The sequence below is a fragment of the Heterocephalus glaber genome, unplaced genomic scaffold (genome assembly GCF_053883595.1).
Source record: "Heterocephalus glaber isolate CG9 unplaced genomic scaffold, H.glaber_assembly_v1.0 deba00001481, whole genome shotgun sequence".
Lineage (NCBI taxonomy): Eukaryota > Metazoa > Chordata > Mammalia > Rodentia > Bathyergidae > Heterocephalus > Heterocephalus glaber.
The window spans coordinates 28559911-28579513 of NW_028258317.1; the positions used below are offsets into that span (position 1 = coordinate 28559911).

The 19603-nt window shown below is 40.8% G+C and overlaps 1 protein-coding gene across 31 annotated transcripts in view; it reads left to right on the forward strand.

Annotated features, from left to right (window-relative positions):
- The window catches only part of Elavl2 (ELAV like RNA binding protein 2), a 176477-nt gene that overhangs the window by 16303 nt on the left and 140571 nt on the right, over positions 1-19603 (forward strand). For 2 of the 31 annotated variants that reach the window (XM_021252928.2, XM_087183840.1), the window contains exon 1: positions 10392-10934. The exons of 6 other annotated variants lie outside the window; for them this stretch is intronic. The gene's annotated coding sequence lies outside the window, so the exon portion shown is untranslated. Of the gene's footprint in view, positions 1-10370; positions 10935-13850; positions 13980-14825; positions 15141-15401; positions 15527-15690; positions 15819-19603 lie in introns of those variants that run through there. 23 more of the 31 variants (XM_021252920.2, XM_013069761.3, XM_087183838.1 and 20 more) reach the window with 20 other exon arrangements.

The window sequence follows — 19603 nt, forward strand, 5'->3', positions numbered from 1 at the left end:
ACTGGGCTTGACCTTGAGTGCATAAATCTGATCAAATTATAAATCATTTCAGGATACAGACAGATGCCTATCGAAGCTTTAAAAAAATTGTCTCTTTTCCATTGTAACAACGAAGTAAAACCTGAAAATGTTTGATTCTTTTTTTAAAATTTTTATTTTATTGATACATTTTAGGTATACAATATAATGACATTCATCATTAGAAATTTGCACCTTTACATAATCTCTCTTGGTTCTTATTTTTTCCCCCTTCCCCTTCCCTCCCTTCAACCCCTCCATCCCTCCCTATTTACATAGAGTTTGTTTCCATTTTTTCATTTTCTCATATTAATTAAGATTCATTTTTTTAATCAGGCTATTAAATTTTGTTTTCTTTTATTTCACTTATTCACTGAAAATATACATCTGTAGCTGCATGTATAGCAATCCATAGCAAAGAAAGCCCACAGGGAAACTGCAAAACTATAAACCATAAGCAAATTTTAGTATTCTTTTTATATGCTATGTTTTACAGTATCAAGTGGACATTGGTGCTCCATTTTGTTTTATTCTAAACTAACAGAAAACTATTATGAAAGCCCTTTGTGTAGTCTATCTTTATATTCCTTTGGGTGTTTACTTTGATAGATTTTTCAAGCATAGACAACCTAAGAAACAGAAAACTAGAGCAGAAAGTTCTGGTAGCCTATGGAAATGGAATAAATATAAAAGTCTATAAAAATATATGTGGAAAGAGGAATGAGTCTAGGGAGAGGTGAGAGACAAGAACATTGGAACTGATTTCTTTCAGTGCTATAAAGGACAAATAAATTTTAAAACCTTGATTTAGAATTAACACAGAATGGCAAATAAGAATAGATAATGTATATATAAATATATATATAACTGAATATATATATTGAATAAGTGTCTCAACATGAAATAAAAATACTTTAATTTGATTAGACTGCAATGGTATATACTTGATTAAACTTGATTTCATCAAATAATTAACTGAATTATAAGCTACACTTAATGCCAAACACTAAAATTTAAGCCTAACTAAAGTAACAATAGCCGTAATTAATGCCAAAGAGAGTAACATTGCAGAAAGACTGACATTCAGGAAACCTATTTCTTTTAACCTTAGAAATGTTACCTAAATTCCAAATGCCTCTGCTATACCCCTAAAAATAAGAAATAATTTATGTCCTTCCTTACCTCCTGGGGTTACAATGATAAATATGTAAAAGTGCATTGAGCTTTTTGTGATAAAAAGCACTATAAAAATCTAAGGTGTTTTTATTATATCAGTCAAGTGGGATCTCAGACTCAGTTCCTTTTTGAAGACCCACAACTTTTTATGGGTGAATCATGAAATTGTATTGGGAAATATATTGAAGTCACATAACAGGGCAGGCAGACAGAAGATTTTATGCCTTCTGGGGCCTTTTAAACTTGGTTACAATTAGGAATATGGGAAGATATTTATAATAGAATATATCCACTAGGAGATTAATGAGAGCAAATGAAAATATTTAAGAGACAGTATGCAAAGGCAGAAATTTGAGTGTTGGCTTCATCAAATAAATGTGCTAAGTTACCATTTTTGTCTCCATAACTGTAGTCATCATGAATTGACTACTTCCTCTATACTAGGAAGTTTGATTATTTTATATTGATGATTACATTTAACCTCCTAGTGGTCTTAAATTGATCGTCATTATTTTATGTATCAGGAACTAAGGCTTAAAAAAGAATAACTTGTCTAAGGCGTCACTTTGGTGAAAGGAAGGTCCAAATGCTGAAGTCAAGGCCTGACCTCTTAACAGGCTGCAAAGCTCCTAGAATGATGACTTTACCATTTTTATTTAAAGGTGTAATTACTTGACAAGGTATACTTAAAAATCTTTTTAAAGAGATAGTGTAGAAAATTTTAGGATAAATTCTAACAACCACAAAATCCAGACACTTTGTGAAGATGTTTTATGTAACATTCACTGAGCTATTTAAATATCCTAAATTTTCCTTTTATTAAGACTTTCTAAAATGTAATGTGATTTCTATTAAACATTTATTGCCCCTAATCTAATTCTGTTATTTTGGCACATGGTAGGCACTCAAAAGACATTGAATCAAAATGGAGCTTTTTATTAATGATCAGGAATAAATATTTAGAGATGGGAACTGATTATCACTCATTTGCTCCTTATCTGATGATAAATGTTGTATCTGGACAGACACAATTAATTGTATCATATTTTTGGTGAGTGAATTATGATCAGTTATAAACAAAATATTACAGCTTTTGAATATTTCAAAAGCATCCAATAGTTTTGCCTTTATATATCACAGAAACTCTTTGCTTTAAGTGTATACTGTCCCATTTCCTACAAGAATTAATAATAGAAAATCTTTAAAAAACTTTTAATATTTTGGATACTTTATTATTTTTCATCATTTATAATGAATTGCCGTACCTTTAGAAACCATATATAGCATTTATTTGTGACAAATATTAGGTGATTTTTTTATTTTCCCAAATGATAGATATTTTATTGACTTTTTTCATGTGATCAAAATATGAGAGGATATTTCCATATACGCTTTTCTTTTTCTTTTAAAGTTTTTATTTTTATTTTTTAATTTTTTTGGTACTGGGGATTGAACTCGGTCCTTGCACATGCTCAGCAGGTAGTGAAACCACTGAGCTAAATCCCCGGCCCTAAAGTTTTGATTAATATACATTTGCAGTACATGATGTTTACATTCATCTTAGGGAATACGTACATGTTTTAATTCTTTTTAATTACCCCTCTCCTCCCCTCCCTCATCCCTCTCTCAGGGGTGGTTTTTATTTTAATTTCATGCTAAACCATTTTTCTATTCAATAATTTAAAAAACAAAGTTATCTTTTAGTTTTGCAATACTGTAACAATTTAAATCTATGGAATATTTCTTCTAATTTTTTCAAAATTAGAGGCATTTTTTAGTTTTTATGCAAATTCACATCTTTAAGTCATACCTACATAAACAAAAAATAATTTCAGCTCTCCATTGTATAATTATTTTCAATTTGATTAAGAAAAAACCAGAGCTTTAGAGATCATTAAAGCTGGTAATTCAAATTTGTTTGAGTCCTTGTAACAAGCAGAAAAATATCTTGTTTATCTGAATGTCAAAGACAATGTAATAGTGCCTAAAAGGCTGGAATTTATTAAAGGAATATTTCTTAAAATGCCTTTATAGTAACCATTATTTAAACAAATATGACATTATGGAAAATGATAGTTTGGAAAGGAAAAGTTAGCTTAAAAAGCCATAAATTAAAGGATACACATAATACTTATTCATACATACACACCTGAATTTAAAAGAGAAACAAAACACCTGTCCTTTATGTTATATGCTATAAAGCATTTTCACATGTGCTTCAACAGAAATGTGAGATTCCACAACTTATAACATGCTTATTTGCTTACCATTCTATGAGTAACAGGATAACCTCAAAGTTTAGAAGAGTTTTTTAAAAATTAATTTTATTGGTACATTTTAGGTATACAATATAATGACATTCATCATTGCAAATTTGTACCTTTACATAATCACTCTTGGTTCTTATTTTTTTCCCATTCCCCTGCCCTCCCTCAACCCCTCCATTCCTATTTACAAAGACTTTGTTTCCATTTTTTCCTTTTCTCATGTTAATTCCATTTCCTTCTTTCCTTTCTCCTATCCCTCCCACTTCCCCTCCCCCTTCCCCTTTGCCCCTTTTAGAAGAGTTATTTTTATTTGTTTGTTTGTTTGTTTTTTTGTACCGGAGATCGAACTCGGGACCTTGAGCTTGTGAGGCAGGCAGTGGAACCACTGAGCTAAATCCCCAGCTAGAAGAGTTATTTTTAATGTATCAGAATAGTTAATAATTACTGAAACAATTCAAAATTTTTTCCCAAAACTTTTCATAACAAATATGTTTAATTGCTCTTTATCCCAAAATGATCTTTTCAGCACTTTTTCCCACAAATGTATGTTTAATTTTTCTCACTCCAAAGTGAGTTAAGCAGCTTTTATATTGTTAATTATGTGTACTCTGACAGTGATGTAAGTTTGGGTTTACACAAAGTAAAAATTGATTTTCTAAAGCTGTATTAACTATGTATTGTCAGCTAAATTGTCTTTTTATAAATGTTCCTAAGACAAAAGATAAATGCCATTGTGGAAAATGTAATGCATCCTCTCATACTTATATATATTGCAAATGGACACCAATGTACTTGGAATCAATCCACTTAAGACACAAAGAACAAAGTACAATAGTAGGTCTTTTGGGAATCAAGACAACAAGATCTGTGGCTATATGGTGATCATTATACATATTACATTTGGAGAGTAAAATTCAAAAGATGTAATATTTCAGACCTCATATTTATTAAAGTAGTCAGAGGAGTGTAGACATAAAATGTGTTATATAAACCAGGTGATATCAAAATACATACCTGGAACTTTTTGAGTTTCCTAGATTACCCTGTTGTGCTGACCTGGGTAAAGAGGGGGAGGAGTTGAAATAATTTTATTCCTGGAAGTAGATAAGAAGATTCTTTTCTGTAATTGATGACTTTTTAGGCAATTCTAAAAATTATTATGAATCTCTGCTGAGGCCCCATCATTTCAACAAAAAAGCCAGCTTAACTCAAGGTTTTACTAACCCCTGTATCGTGCTGATCTGCTTTTCTTACAAGGAAAGGAGAACATTAGTCCATTTGGGATCCACTTTCTCTGCCCTTTCTGTTATAAAGGTAGAATTCTCTTATGTTTGATTGGTTTAAATTGTCCCTTAATCTCTGTCACATTTAACTTCACTCAACTTTATACTTTTGAAATTGTTTATAGGCGCTATGGACGGGAATAGTGACCAAACACTGTGTTCCTTTCCCACTCCTCACAGTTCCTCTCTCCGAATAATTTTTAAGCCAGTGGGCCTTCTCACTGCCTCCTACCCCCATAGAAACAACAACAAACAACAACAAAAACCAATATCCCATTCCAGGCGCCCCCTCTCTGCCTGCCGAAGGCATTTTAATGACAGTTTACTTTAGCGGTCTATCAGCAGGCTGCTGCTTCTGCCACCTGAATTTCAATTTCTTAATTTACAGCCTAGATAAAACAGAATGGAGCAGGATCTGGGCTGCTCTCTACATTGGGTTGGCCTTATCAAGCGTGAAGTTTGGCGCATTGCAAACCTATTCAAGTGATTATCTGTTGAGGACCTCTCGAGTCATCTCCATCTCTGCAGCGGGCTGATAAGACAGCTGTTTCTCTAGCCGCTGCGTCTCCCTGGGCCTCAGTCTTCTTCTGATACAAACTCTGCCTTTGTCACCGTGCCCTGGTGCCGCCACTTGCTCTGTGGGGCAAGGGTTTGATCTGAACACACGTAGGGGGAAAGTGTGAGTGTACGAGAGCCCAGAGGAGGGAGGACAGAAGAGGAGAGGGCCGGGAGAACAAGGGGGTGGGGAGAGAGAGTTAGAGACCAGGGCGTGGGGGGCAGGGCGTCGTGCTGAGTGCAGTTGATAGCTCTGATTGACTGGGTGCTCAGCCCGGCTTTATTATTTCAAATTAGACGTGCATCGCACACGAGTGGAAACATAAATCTTCAATATAGGAAAGAGCCTCCGAGCATCGGAAGCAGAAAAACCGTTTCTTCCCAGGACCCGGTAAAGGGGCCAGTGAAAAGACTGATTGCTACCAGCTGAGACAGATGGTTTCCTTTAACTTTGGAAACTGCTATTTTTAATTACTTGTATTAATTTTGCATGAGGTGTATCGGCTGCAGGAGGAAGCTTAGAGAAGGCTGTTAGCATCCCTGAGAAAAACGAACACAAGGCTCCCATTTGCCCTTTCTCACCTCCAGTTTTTGTTAGCTCCCCTGGTTGCCTGGAAGCCCCTTTGCAGGATAGCAGAGACGTGAATTTATCCCCCCCAAAGTTGCTACTGAGTAAAAGAGGAGGAAAATCTGTGGACATTTGTGGGACCGTTTAGGTAAACGATCGTTGATCTAAAGCTGCAAATGTTTTTTGAGACATCTTGAGGGCACGTGCAAGAGATTTTGGTCTGAATATGAGCAGGAAATCATCTGCAGGAGAATGAGTCTCATACAAATATTGCCTAGAATTTTAAAAGAGAGGGTGTATGTGTATCTGTAGGGGTGGGGACAAGGTAGGCTGGTTTCCTAAAATTTATTGCGATACAAATTACATTTATTTAGTTTTAAAACAATGAAATAATTCACATGTCTTTCAGTGCGGACAGTAACGTCAGCATTTAAGAGGATTTCTCCTTGAATGTGCCTTTTAACTTTACAGTGTTTCCTGTGGAACAGGAGCTTAAAAATACAATGTAAAAAGAAAGTAAGGGATGTTTGTGATCCTGCTCCTTGCCGCCCCTGGCATTGTTCTTAATGGAAGTGTTTGCAGTATAAACGGTCTTTGCAAAATAGTCAGGGAAGTTACTCACCTTCGGATAAAAGACTTTGCCCCTTTGCCAGGAGAGAAAGGAGCCCAGAGAAGAATTAGAGGGAGAGAGTACGGGTGAGCGGCTAGGTGTTTTTGCAGCCATTCTCACTGGGGATTTTAAGGATGATACACTCTGGAATAGGTTTACCAGAGTTTTCTGAGATTTCCTGGATTTGTAATTATTTTATGGACACTTTGATGAAAGGCGTGCTCATATAGGCAAGGGAAGTATGTGCAAAGGAGAAGAACAGTAGAATGTGCCCTGTGAATTCGGGGCTCTAACTCTCCTGGCGCTTTGTCACAGTGGGCAAGTCCTAACAAAAGAGAATACAATTCAAAATAAACGTCTTTCTATGGAGTAGGACAGTCTCTTCCTCAAAGTCCGTGGAATGAAACGTTCCTAAGAAGGGCAGTTTCCGTGTCTCTCAGAGAGGGACAGAAAACCCTGCACTAGGGTTTGCAAATCTTCTCTTCTGAGTTTGCTGTTCTCTGTCCATGGTGCTAAATCCTGCTCATTCTCATGCCCTGTTATCTAAACACATATTGGTGTCAATTTTCTCCAGAATTTTTTGTTTTGTTAAACTGTGGAAGAAAAATTGATACTACCTTTAGAAGAATAAACAGAAGAGTAACTATCAGGTTATGTAATATCTGTATTTCTCATAGAGACTTTATTACATTTTCGACATTATCAAAACAATCCCTCTTCCCCAACAAAGTAACACAAAACAGCATTTTAATTTATCTGAGAAGGTATATTGCTTGGGATTTTCACCCTAAGCCAAACATTGTAAACTCATTCACATAGCTTAAATGTTTTGCTTACTTTTAAAAAAGTTACAAGTAGTTTATAGAGCCCCTTATTATAAAATACTAACATCACTCTCTCTCCAACCCTAGGGATGACTAGTGTAAGGAGGGGTTATTTATCCTAAACACCACTGTCCACAATAACTTTAAGTGTTCTGGTGAGTGGCTGTTTTGTTTTTTTTAAATAAAAATCTTCCTTAAAATAATCAACTAAATTCATTATCTTTTCAACTTTGAGAACCATTCTTTTTGCAATTTTATTCACATTTGGACACCAAACTTTATCTCCAAGCTTTTAGCAGCTCTCTCATTCTCTCACCTTTCTGCTGCAACTGAATATGCTGAGGACTTTGAGAATATGTCAGAGCTAATATGACTTAATTAGGACTCAAAAATCTTTTAAATGCTTTTCTAATACAAGGTCAGATGCTATGGATAATTCTTTTACCTAACTATGAATAATACATTTTTGCTTAATATAGAGTGATATCTTTGCACAGAGCCTTCATTAATTGCAAGAAGTACAGTATATGTGAATGTTTTAGACTATGACACATGAACTTCAAAGTGAAATCAACATCCAGCTACCATTTGTGTTAAAGTGATTGTAGCCAACTTTTATTTTTAAAAGTTGGAAAAGTACATGTTGCTAATGGTACACTTATACACTTAAAAGTTTTAAAAACATGTTTTATTTAGGAAGTAAACTAGTATTTTAGGAATTTCAATTTCTTAAAGAATATAAATCCATTTACCTACAGAGAAAGTACAATATGTTAAAGATGAAAATATTTTGGAAAATATTTGCTGCTCTGCCCAAACTGAAAAAGAGGATATATATGAAATAGATAGAATTTATTATTTTGTACTTGAATGAACAAGTTTGTCATTTTCCATGTAATATCCTAATATGACAAACATGTTAAGATTTTCATTACTGCATACCATCTCCAGCTTTCTACAATTCCTGTCCTTTTGGAAAATATACCATTGTAATCTACACATCTTTATTATGGATATTATTATATGCATCAGAAAGTAAAACAAAGTATTTGTTAGAAGGCACTTATATAATAGTAAAGATTTTCTTCTGAGTGGTGAGAAAATTACACGAACACACACAGCTAATGCAGTATCAACTTAAGAGTGTGATAACAGGGAAAAAAGACAATTTATTTTATAGATAAGTCTGATTAAACCAAAAAGTATTGTATTTTAACCTAAATCGTATTTATTTAAGAGGGTATTTTTTTTTTTGTACTGAGCTGAGGGGTAAAGGTAGGGTTTGAAGGTTGACAACAAATCCAGTCTTCTGTTATTCATGTGTCTGTTGTATATAGAATGCAGTCTTTTTCCTCCCCCAGTCTCTTAACACTATTTCTTCATTTTCTTTTCTTTTTGCCCTGAATTTCATCTAAGTCTAGGGAATAGAGTTAAGATGAAATTAAGATCCTAGGGGCTGTTGTTATTAAAAAAAAAAAGTGGGGGTGGGTGCTAAGGAATGATAATTGTAAATGCTAATTATAAGATAATGTATAGATTCGGGCCTTCTTTCCCAACCCCTTGATATTGTCATGCAAAGTAATAGAACTCAGACATTGTTATACAGGCTATAAAAGAGATAAACAGTTTCTCTGTTCTTTACCATTATTCAAGTATCCACACTCAAGGACAGAGTCAAGGAACACTGAGTAACTTGACTCTTCACTTCCAAGTCATTTTACTCTTGGACTATCTTTTTCCTTCCCCTCTCTATAACACCTACACCTTCCTGCAATCTTTACTTGCTACCTGAGCCTTCTTTCTCAAATATTCTCAAAGGCAGCAACCAATAGTAAATAAACAGGTAAAGGATTTTTTTCCCCCCAGAAAAGCATGTGGCTCTAGAGAAGACATAGTACACTGTATAAGAAATGTTAACTACTGTGTAGGAAGTTGGTGCTATTTTTCAAGATGGGAAAAAGAAATTCTGGCTGGAGAAGAACATAACATCAAGTGAATATTGTCTCTATGTAAACATCAAGAAAATTCCAAGGACTTCACTTGCACTTAGAGGAAGAAATAAATATGAGAAAAACTGTATGACAGCCTCCTGAATATTAATAAAATATGGGGTTGTAATTAAGTAATCTTCATTTGTAAAGCAGAAACATTGATAGCACTTGGTCTTTTGGTTAAACTTTTTATATTCTAAGAAAAATCCCTGGTAAAGGTTAAACTATGTTTACTGTCAGCAATACATGTGTGGTTCAAGAACTGTACTGCCAGCAAATGCAAGAGTGGCTTGTTCTGATTTTATATACAGTTGCTCTATTTTTGAGAGTCATCATCTCACCCCTCCAAGTGAAGGACCTTCTCTCTTACTCCAGTACCTGTCCAGGACAGGATGTTTCTCCTATCCTTTTCTATTCTGACATGAAGTGAAAGCTAATTTAAACCGTGCAGCTTTATTTGAAAACATTTCTGACTTCATCCTTACTCTAAAAAGATGTTTAATAAAAAACAACAACAAAAAAATATTTTTTAAAAACCCCAAGAGATCTGCAATATGCATATATTAAAAGAGACAATTGCCTAATATACAGAATACTGGAACACAACTCGAAAAAGGCATGCGGGCAAGTAATGGACGTACATTCATCCTTTTCACTCAGATCAAAGAGAGGGAAGTTCTCAATGATTCATACATACCGGACAGAGTTTAATGTTATAAAGAAACAAGCCAAAGAAGCAGCAGTAATGGAAATGAATCTTTCGGAAGCAGAAAGATTTGAGAGGATAGCATATCATGCCATATCACAAACTCTGATAGTACAGTGCCAACCCTCCTCCCACGTTGCTCTCTCCCCATCTCTTTTTGCTTCTTGCATTTCCTTTCGCCGCCTGTGTTGTGTGTACCTCCCCGCACAACTTACCTTGAAAAGGGACTCCATTGAGCCCTCGAGAGTGACACAAGTTCCTAGCCAATCGTATCACAAAGCCTCTCCTGGGCGATGTCAATGGAAGCGTCTAGACCAATCAGCAACCTGGAGCAATGAGCAAGTTGCGTTGTGGCAAGACTCAGCGTATACTTCCGCGCGTGCTGGCCAGGATAGGAGCTTGGCAGAGCAGCTGCACACACGGCAGTGCGGAGGCAGAGAAGGGGTTGGTGATACGGTGCTATAAATCTGTGGTCCAGTCCACCTCCCTTTTAAGACGTCTTCCCCCCCCCCCCATTTCTGTTCTCACTTAGAGATGCAGCAGCTTACTCCTGTAGCGACCTACTAAAAAGCAACAAGGAGAAAGACGTCGTCTTTTTGAAAAAAACGTTCTTTCTTCTCTTTCTTTGTTCCTTGGTTTGTTTTCCTTGCCCCTTTTTGTTTAGTTGAACGGCAATAGGAGGGTAATCTCTCCGTCTTTTTAAACTCTCTTTTTTTAAGTTTCCCCTCCCCTTTCATTTTTTTTCCCAAAGATTTCTTTTAGCGTTGGACTTTGGGGTCGAAAGCATTTCTTTTTATTTGCTTCTTTTAAGCCGAGCACAGTTTAGGTTTCGTGCTGTCTTAAGAGAACTATCCAGCAGCTTCTTGCTCATCCTTATTGGGAGAACTGCACCGTTACTTTAAAAACACACATACACAAAAACCTTAAGGGAGAAAGGTAAGTTTCGGTTTGGTTTCTTTAATCATTAGTTGCAGCGATGTGCTGGCAAACCCAGAAAACCTGTAATTGAGCGGAATACAGAATATGAGTTAATTGCACATGTTTGCCTCATTTCAAACCTACTGCTCTGTTTTTTCTTCTTTTTCTTCTAGACAGCTAGACTAAAAGACGCATGCTTAACGTACTGAATATTCGAAAATGTCAGTGGTGGAAACTTAAGTGATAAATGTGGCCAGGGTAGAGCAGGGGTACAACGGGAGGCTAGATGTTGAATGAGCTTCAGGAATGAGGTTGGAAGTTCATTTCGTGGGAAGAGAGGGGTAACTTGGGTGTTGGGGGGATGCATGCCTCTACTTTCGTAAAGGAACCAGAGGACCGGAGAGGCTTTAGTATCATTAAGGGGAATCAGAAGCCTGGGCTTGCAGATTAGACCAACAAAACCTCCCGGCTTAATTGCATTAACCAGATAGCATGTGCTGGGGAGATGGGATTGCCAGATGGAATTTAGATGCTGCACCAGGCAGCGAGTTGTAGTTGACGGAAAAAAGTACTTGCCGTCTGAGAGCTGGGGCTGGGCTGGGGCTGGGGTGGTTAGAAGCTGTCAAAACTCATCCTTGCCAGGTATGCGGGCTCTAATTCACGGACACCAGTTACCGCAATTCAGTTTTAAAAGAAGATAGCCAATTTGGGGCCGAACCCTTAAGCCTGTACCGGATATGAGATTCCCTTTGTTCAGAAAAGCGTAAATAAGCTCGTTGGAGCTGTGTCTGTGAAGTGGCAGCTGCCTGGGAGCCTCGCAACGCTGGGCGCTGGGCGCTGGGACGTGGATTCCAAGCCCTGTCCTTGGTCCTACACGGCTGAGTTCGCCTTCGGGGAGTGGGGAACCCCCTCGCAGCTGCGAGGCTGCTCCGGCACTCCGGGAGCCAAGCCGGCCGCGCCGCCCTCGCCCGCCCCCCTTACCGCTCCCCTTCCTCGAATAGCTATTGTTAAATAGACGCTGGGAGCCAGATGGTTGGGGACGAGAAGCTGGGCAGACAGGCACACGCTTCATTTTAACTTTTGTGATTTCTCAGGGTTTGGGAGAAACTAGCTGGCTTTCTACTGCAAAAGAGCGAATCCAGGGTAGACTTGGGGAAGGAGCAGGGTGTTCACAGAATGGAGAGGGCAGGAGTGGTGATGGTGGAACGAGGTGTTGGCTTTGCCTGAGAGAAGTTTTAATTATTGGCACGAAGGGGTGTGGGTGAGTGTGTGCGCGAGAGCGCCCGGGTGGTGCTTGAGAGGCAGAGGTTGGGGAGAAGGTACAAAGCCGGCTGCAGTGGTTAATTTCTCGGCTCATCACCCCACCCATCGTATGGGTTCGAAAAGCCAGCGCACTGCCAGTCTGTCTCGGACTCTGTCAAGGGCGACGGGGGCCAGGGATGGCAAGGTGGCAGTGCCCACCATGGGCGCTCCGCGGCGGGCGGACAGGACCTCGCGTGGCCATTGTTGCTTAATTTATGCCCAGCGCGTTGCTACGTACCCACCTATTTCACGTCTGTAAAGAATTAATCGGAGAGCTATAGAACTGTGGCAAATTGGGGGTTGGAGGATACGTTCCCCATTTTCCATTTTCAAGTACCGTTTAACAACTGATGTGGAGACTGGGTATTTTCTCTCGTAATTACCAGCTGCAGGTCTGGTTGTATTGTGGCGAGGGTGAGAGGATATAGTCAACCATTTAGTATTTCTTTAACACTGCTGGACGGGGTGGATGTCTCTGTACTTCGTCCCCGAAATGCACAGATTCTCTCCCCTCCCCCGCTCATGTACCAACAGTCCCGTTGGTTAAGATTCTAAACCCTCAGCCCTTCTCCACACCCCTATCTATACCCATCCTCAGGGTGGTGTGGATGGGAGACGAATGTATTTTATATCCTAGGCCTACACTACTAACTGCAACCTATACGAAGTAGGTTTGAAATATATTTAAAGAAGTACAAAATACACAATAGTAATTGGAAGAAATAATTTTCCTAATTGAAAATCAGTTCTGAAAGGTCAGGAAAAGGTGCTTGTGTTTTGGGGAACAGAAGGACAGGAAATCTATTTGAGCCTGTTAGTCTTCCTTGTAAAATGGCTTCTTAAGTGGGACATCGAAGAAATTTGTTAGAATTTGAGCAAGTGCTCAAAAAAGAAAAAATTTGTTTCAAAGTCGCCTTTTAGGAGATTACATTAAAAAAAACCACTGCCCTTAGTTATTCCTGTCATTGTGTAAACGTATCACAGCAGCAGGTCTTATGTCTTCCCCTTTCCCTTTTTAAACAAGTGCACAGGCATCTAGCTTTATAAATCTAACCAGTTCTGGAGTTCTTCACGCAATGCAAGATCGTAGACAGAAGAGGTTTAGTTGACTTGGGGAACTCACCCTCCCCTAACTTCTAGAAGACAGCTTCAGGAAGTAAGTAGGATGTAGAACATTCTAAGAGTTTTAGGTTTGGAGTGGCAAATTAGATAGGCCTATATTTTCGCCTGACATTTGGAAACTGGCATTCCTTGCAGTCTCACCTGCCTGGGATGGGAATATTATAATTAACTCTTTAGAAGGAGGTCAAAAAGGTGCAGGCGCTTCCAGTGGTTTTCTCAGGAACCCGTACAATGTCAATTAAGGTCATTTAATTGTAAATCTGATTTGGGATGGCACAGAAATGCTGGCATAAAACCAGTTAGCTACTTCTGGTGTTCCCAGTGTGGTCCTCAAAATTGAGGGATGGCCTGTCTTCATTTCGACCATGGTTGAGTCCTCTACTTTAGTATGCCTGGTTTGACTTCGCTCTAGAGGGTAAATTTGCCTCCCCCACTTCCGCCCTAGGTTAGAGGAGTCCTCCTCCCTTCTCCCATGAATGCCCCGCCCGTCGCATGGGGGCGGGGAGCGCTGGGCGCCCTTAGCGGACCTTGCTGCATCAAACCCGCAGCATGCCCTTGAAGCTGTAACCTCGGTCACGTTCTTGTGGCGACTCAGTCGACCACTGCTCAGTTCCGTTCTCTTACCTCCTCCAATTTCAGGTAGGTATGACAGGTGATATTTTATGTGTAGTTTTTAGGGGGAAAGGTTAAAACGGAAGCCTTTGCAATGAAAAAAAAACCAAACTCAATATGACAGGTGCTCTCGCAATTAAGTGGCCAAGCAGGTGTAAAAACGTGCTCTCTCCGCGTGGCTCGGGGGGTCGGTTTTGACTCTGTTACGGGTCTGGGTCGAGGACGGGCACAGGTTTTTCTAAGGAAAAGGGATTGAGCTGGGCGAGGGGGCAGGCCGAGGCTGGGCAGCCGTGGGACGTCCCCTCGGTGAAGAGTTGGCCTTTTCGGGGCTTGCGTGGGGGGCACTGGAAGGAAGGATGCGGCTAGCGGCAGGCGCTTGCACAGTCCAGCGCAGAACTACCTACTTTGCCTTTGAAGCAGGGTATAGCACCCGGCACAGGTACTCCAGGCTTATTTAAGAGTTAGATTCTATCTAGAGAGAAGCAGGGAGGGGCAGTGGGGTACTAAGTCTAGTTTTCCGTGTAGTGACAGGACCTGTTTTGGTTGTGAAGGGGAAAAAAAGACCTTTTCAAGTCTACTTGCAATATATATGTATAAATGTGTGTGCATATACCGATGATACACATACGTATATCAAAATAACCCCTGTGCGAGCTGCTCTGACTCCCCTTGAGCGCCAGAAGCCCTTGGGTTTGCAAACTTGCACCTGGAATCCTCCGCCACAGGGCGCATGACTCTCTCCCTAGGGTCCAAGGAAACCTGGGAGAGGAGTCTGGTGGGAATCGGAAGCCGGAGGGACGGAGCCCAACAGCCGCAGCCCGTGTCTCCCGCAGGTCAAGGGAGACCAGCCCGTGGGCCGGCCGGTCAGGGCACGCGCCGGCGGCGGCCACAGCGCAGTGAACTCGCCGCCGGCCCCGCCTCCTGGCGCTCTTCCAGGCAAGCCCCTCCTCCTCGCCCGGCTACAAACGGCGGACCGTGGTGCCCGGCGTCACTGAGGTAGGGGCCGGCTGGTCGAGGCGGGCGGTCTGAGGCGCGGCGCGGGTGGGGCGGGGTTCCGCCGGGTTCCAGGGTGCCTTCCCGCCACCGCCTCTCCGTGGAGCCCGCCCGCCGGGAGCGACTCCAACTCCTCCGCGGCTGTGCTGTCCGCCCGCGGCACGAGCCCTAAGCTGCAGCTCCGAGTCGCAGCAGGCAAGTGCAGGGGGCGTGGGGGGGTGGGCGGGTCGGCAGCCTCGCCCTGCCCTGGTTCTCTGGGCGCTGAGGGTAGGAGCTGTGCACACCACCGCCGCCAAGCCTGGCAGGGCACGGCCGGAGGCAAAAACCGTGGTCCACGCTTAGGGCGCGGATGCTGGTGGGGGCGTAGGAGGTTGTGCCTGTGAAGTTCCTGGAGCGCGGCCCCTGGCGGCGGGGGTGCAGGGAATTGGGCGCTTGGGGGGGTGGCACCGCCCCTCCCGTGAGTACAGGCCGGTCGCGGGTGGCGAGAGCGGAGCCGCCGGCGGCGCCAGGCAGCGTGCACGGGCGTAGACGTGCCCGGTGCCCCGCGTGTAGTACGAGGAGGAAACTGCGCCGAGACGCAGGTGAGTGTGTTGGAGGGGCTGTGGGGGAGGGGGCTGTGCGAGCGAAAGGGCAGATTCCTGTGGAGGACTGGAGCCCGCCTCGTGGGAGGACCGTGCCCTGCGTCCCCGACGTCCTCCTGCCGCACGCGCCGAGCTGTGGTAGCTGGTGTGTGCCACTTGGTACGGCGGCGCCTCGCCCGGCGTGGGGAGCTCCAGGGGCGTCTGGAAACGTACGGCGGCCGCAGGCTGTGGAGGCGGCGTGAGGCCGTGGGCGCGAGGCAGGAGCAATGGTGACTCCCCTTGCGTGGATTAGGTGAGGTCGGGCGCAGCCGTGGGAGGTCGCTTCCTGGTCCACACAGGAGCCAGCGAGCGCTGCGCGGGAAGCGCTGAAGCTGCCCGACTGGGCGGTCTCTGGGATTTAGGTCGCTCGAAGTGGTTGCTGCGTGCGGTTCCTTCTCTAGCTCGGTGGAGAGGGCCGGCCAGCTGCAGCCGGTGCGTAACTAACATTTGTGCGTGCACGGGTGAGATTGAAGAGCCGGTTGCACCAGCTATCCTCAGTTCACCGGCGGGGCGCCCCTCCAGCGGCCGTGACAGTGACCAGTAATCGGTCTTCACACGGAAAAGTCTACTTGATATCCTTGAGGGCTAGAGCACCATGACTTTAGGTGTGAGCTGCCGCAAGTCTGGAGTTGTAACTGTCCAGATGGTCATTTAAAATTGTGTGTATATTCAAAGACCATTTTTATGATAATTTCATCTTCTGCCTTCTCTGTACATTTTCTGAAAATGTGGGAAAAGGAGGAATTGCTACTAGTGATTTACTGTTCTTTATTTCTTTACCCAAAGAATGGTGCTTAGTAATGAATGCCAAGATGCAATAGTGTACCTCCCGCAAGGAAAAAAGCTTTGTAAAACTTAATATTCTTGTGATTCTGCCTACCTTTTAATAACTTTGTCTTAATAAACACGTAGCTCGGCCTCAAAACTTAGAGCAAATAAGTTTATTTAAACTCCCTCAAATACTAGTGGGGGTGGATGGATAATTTCCTCTTCCCCCTGAGCAATATTGAAATACTGTTTAGGTGCCATTGAAAACAGTTCTCTCAAGAATCAGTTTTCCAGACTCTTTGGAGTTTCACATTTGTGCTGGGTTGGCTTCTGGCGGAAGCTGGCTCAGAGTCTCCATTTTGGTGAGCAAGTGGAAAAGCCCTCCGAATCTCCTGTCTCCTCTGGCCCACTGGGTATGGAAAATGGTGACTGTTTTGCTGGGTGGACCGGAATGTTGCTGCATTTATTTTCAGACTATTTATAGGAGCGTTGTAGTAATGTTAATTTTACATTGCTCAGGTCGAGTGGAGGGTACATTTTCAGGCTAAATTCTCTTAGAAATGGGAGAAAGTGAGAGAAGAAAACACGTGGAAGATAATGCTGGAGCGGGGTAGAAAAATTAGATTATGAAAAAACACAGTACATCCAAGAAAAGTATTTGTGTTTGTATGATTAAAACAGACCCCTTCTTGCCTATCTGGGTAACTTTGTGCGTCCACCTTTTTGGGGATAAGGTTTTTTACCCTTCTGAGAGTTTTTCTTTTACTCTTTGAGCCTTTTCTTCTCCCTATCTCTCTAGGTGTTTACTCCACCATGTAGCTGTGGTTTTAGGAAGTCAAGTCAGCTACTTCAGCTGTATACACTCTTTTCCTACCATTCAAGAGATTGGTGGTTTTAGGATACGATCTTTGTGTGGAACATGTACCTAGAGCCAGTCAGTGTTTGCCAGCCTACCTCTTAATTCATCACATTGTTTTTCTAGGCCCAAGGTGTGTTAGTTAATTGAAGTTCTTTTTGGTTTTGGATTTTTGGTGGTTGGTTGTAGTTAATGCTTCTTTAACAGAGAAACAAGATCTTGTCCTTGTTTTTCTGCTTTTAGTTAAGACCCAACTCCCTAGTAAGTGAAGGAAGAACAGTGCTGTAAGTGGTTTTTCTGCTGTCCAATTCCTTGAACCACCCTTTTGGTTCTTTGTACACAGACAGATGTTCCTGGATGAATCCTTGTAACCACCTACCTTCAGCTATTCCAGCCTTTGGAACTTTTCTTGTGACCATGAATATAATTTTTAAAAAACGTTTTCTCTTCTAGAAGCAAGTCTCAACTTCTACAGGACAGGACAGAGCCATCCAGAATACCCTGACTTCTAAGCCAGGATCAACTCTTTTCTTTGCTGAAAAAATTATTTTTTAATGTGTGATGCTTTTCAGGTATTAGTATGACACAGTTACCACAGTAGTAAATTATTCTTTATGTTTTTTTCTCCCAACATAACTGAATATTCCAGAATACCCCATTTGTCTTTTTGAGCTCTTGTCTGCATGGGTAGGGCCAGTTCTTTTCTCTTATTTGAAGTCTTACTCATTACCTTATTGCTGCCTTTATCATCCACTGTGTTTGAAAGTGAGAGAGTCTAGAGAGCTTTGGTACTTAACATGGTCAGGTTATTTTTTGGCAGCTTTATGGGGAGGTATAAGTGCGATGTGATTGGGCCTGGACGGTGTGCCACCCTGTGGAAAACCTGTCCATAGCAGTTCTTCCCAGCTCTTTGTTTCCTTGGCTACTCAACTGGACAGGCCCAATATCATAGTAAACTATCACATTTCAGTCTTTTTTTTCTAAAAGTAATTTTAGTGTGAGTACTTGGTTAGAGGAAGGGGTGCTTTATCGGCTTGTGAGCTGTACAGTTGTATCCCTCAGCCCTACCAGTTTAATTCTTAAGAATTTGCATTTTTATTTTCCACAGGGACCCAAGATTATGCAGTGTATCCTGGTTAGGTGCTTTGTTGATATAATATAGAAATGTTTGTAGGCTTTGTGCCCTGGTGATGCCACACCCAGCTCTATGGAGGACATAAAATACATGGAATGTTCACTTGCTTTGGCTGGTTTTCTTTTACCGTTGTGGAAGTTTTCACTGGTCTGGTTACTTGCAGAACACACATATTGCAGTTTAATGCCAGATCAGCCATATCTTGTGTTTCTAATTTAGGAAGAACATTTATCATGTATTTATTTTGTTTGCAGTACTAGCAGGTTTACAGTACTAATTTATTATTCTGTTTGGATTTCAAGTAATTTAAATCTATACTACAGACAGTATATTTGCTTTAAGACTTTTGTGTATTAAAAATACATGTTTTATCTTAGTTGAAGTGGTAACTTTTGGAGTCTGAACCTAAAGTAGAAATTAGTATAGTAACATCTTAGGATTTAAGGGGTATTTAGAAAAAATTTCGTTAACAAGAAATTAAGAGATTTGACTTTTAGCTTTTATCATGTAAATTATAAATTTCATTTTACCAAGGTAACTAGGAGAATTTTATGGGAAGATGATTTCCTGTGTCTCCAGCCTTGTATTCAGCGGTATAAAACAAAAGGTGACTATTGTGTGAGCAATACTGAACTAGGTATATTCTTGTATGCATCCTCCCCTTCAATACTAGTGTTAGTTTTTGGAGATTGATCTTTATTAAAATGTCTATTTTTGGAAAGGGTATTGTTTTCTCTTGGATATGAATTAGTCTTTGAATACATCAATTTTTTTCATATGCTTATCCACATGTTTCCTTCTGAATATTGCTGAAGAGTTTTATGAGATGACATGCTGTTTTATCTTGTAAGAAATCTTCATGCAAAGAAGGATAGGGCTTTGGAAATAGCAAAGGTAAAACAACCAAGGAAATCATAAGAATAGGTGATGTGGGGTTAAAAAACTAAATTGTTTTTTAGGTTGTCTTATTAGGAAGTTGTGTGTTTTTTTTTTTAAAAAAAACTTGCTGTTTCTTATTATACATCTATATTACTGATTTCTATTATGTCACTTTGCAGCTGAAAATAAAAACATAAGATTTCACACACCCACTTTCCCACTTTTAACAATTTCTTTTAAATGTCATTCTTTTCTCACTAGATTTATTTGTGGTGAAACGTCTTTTTTTTTTTTTTTCCACATTGCAGGTTTTGTTTTAGTACCAGGTACATTTTGTTAAGGTACTTATATATTACTTTTCCCTTGCATATTTGTAATAGATTAATACTAGGCTGTTTTC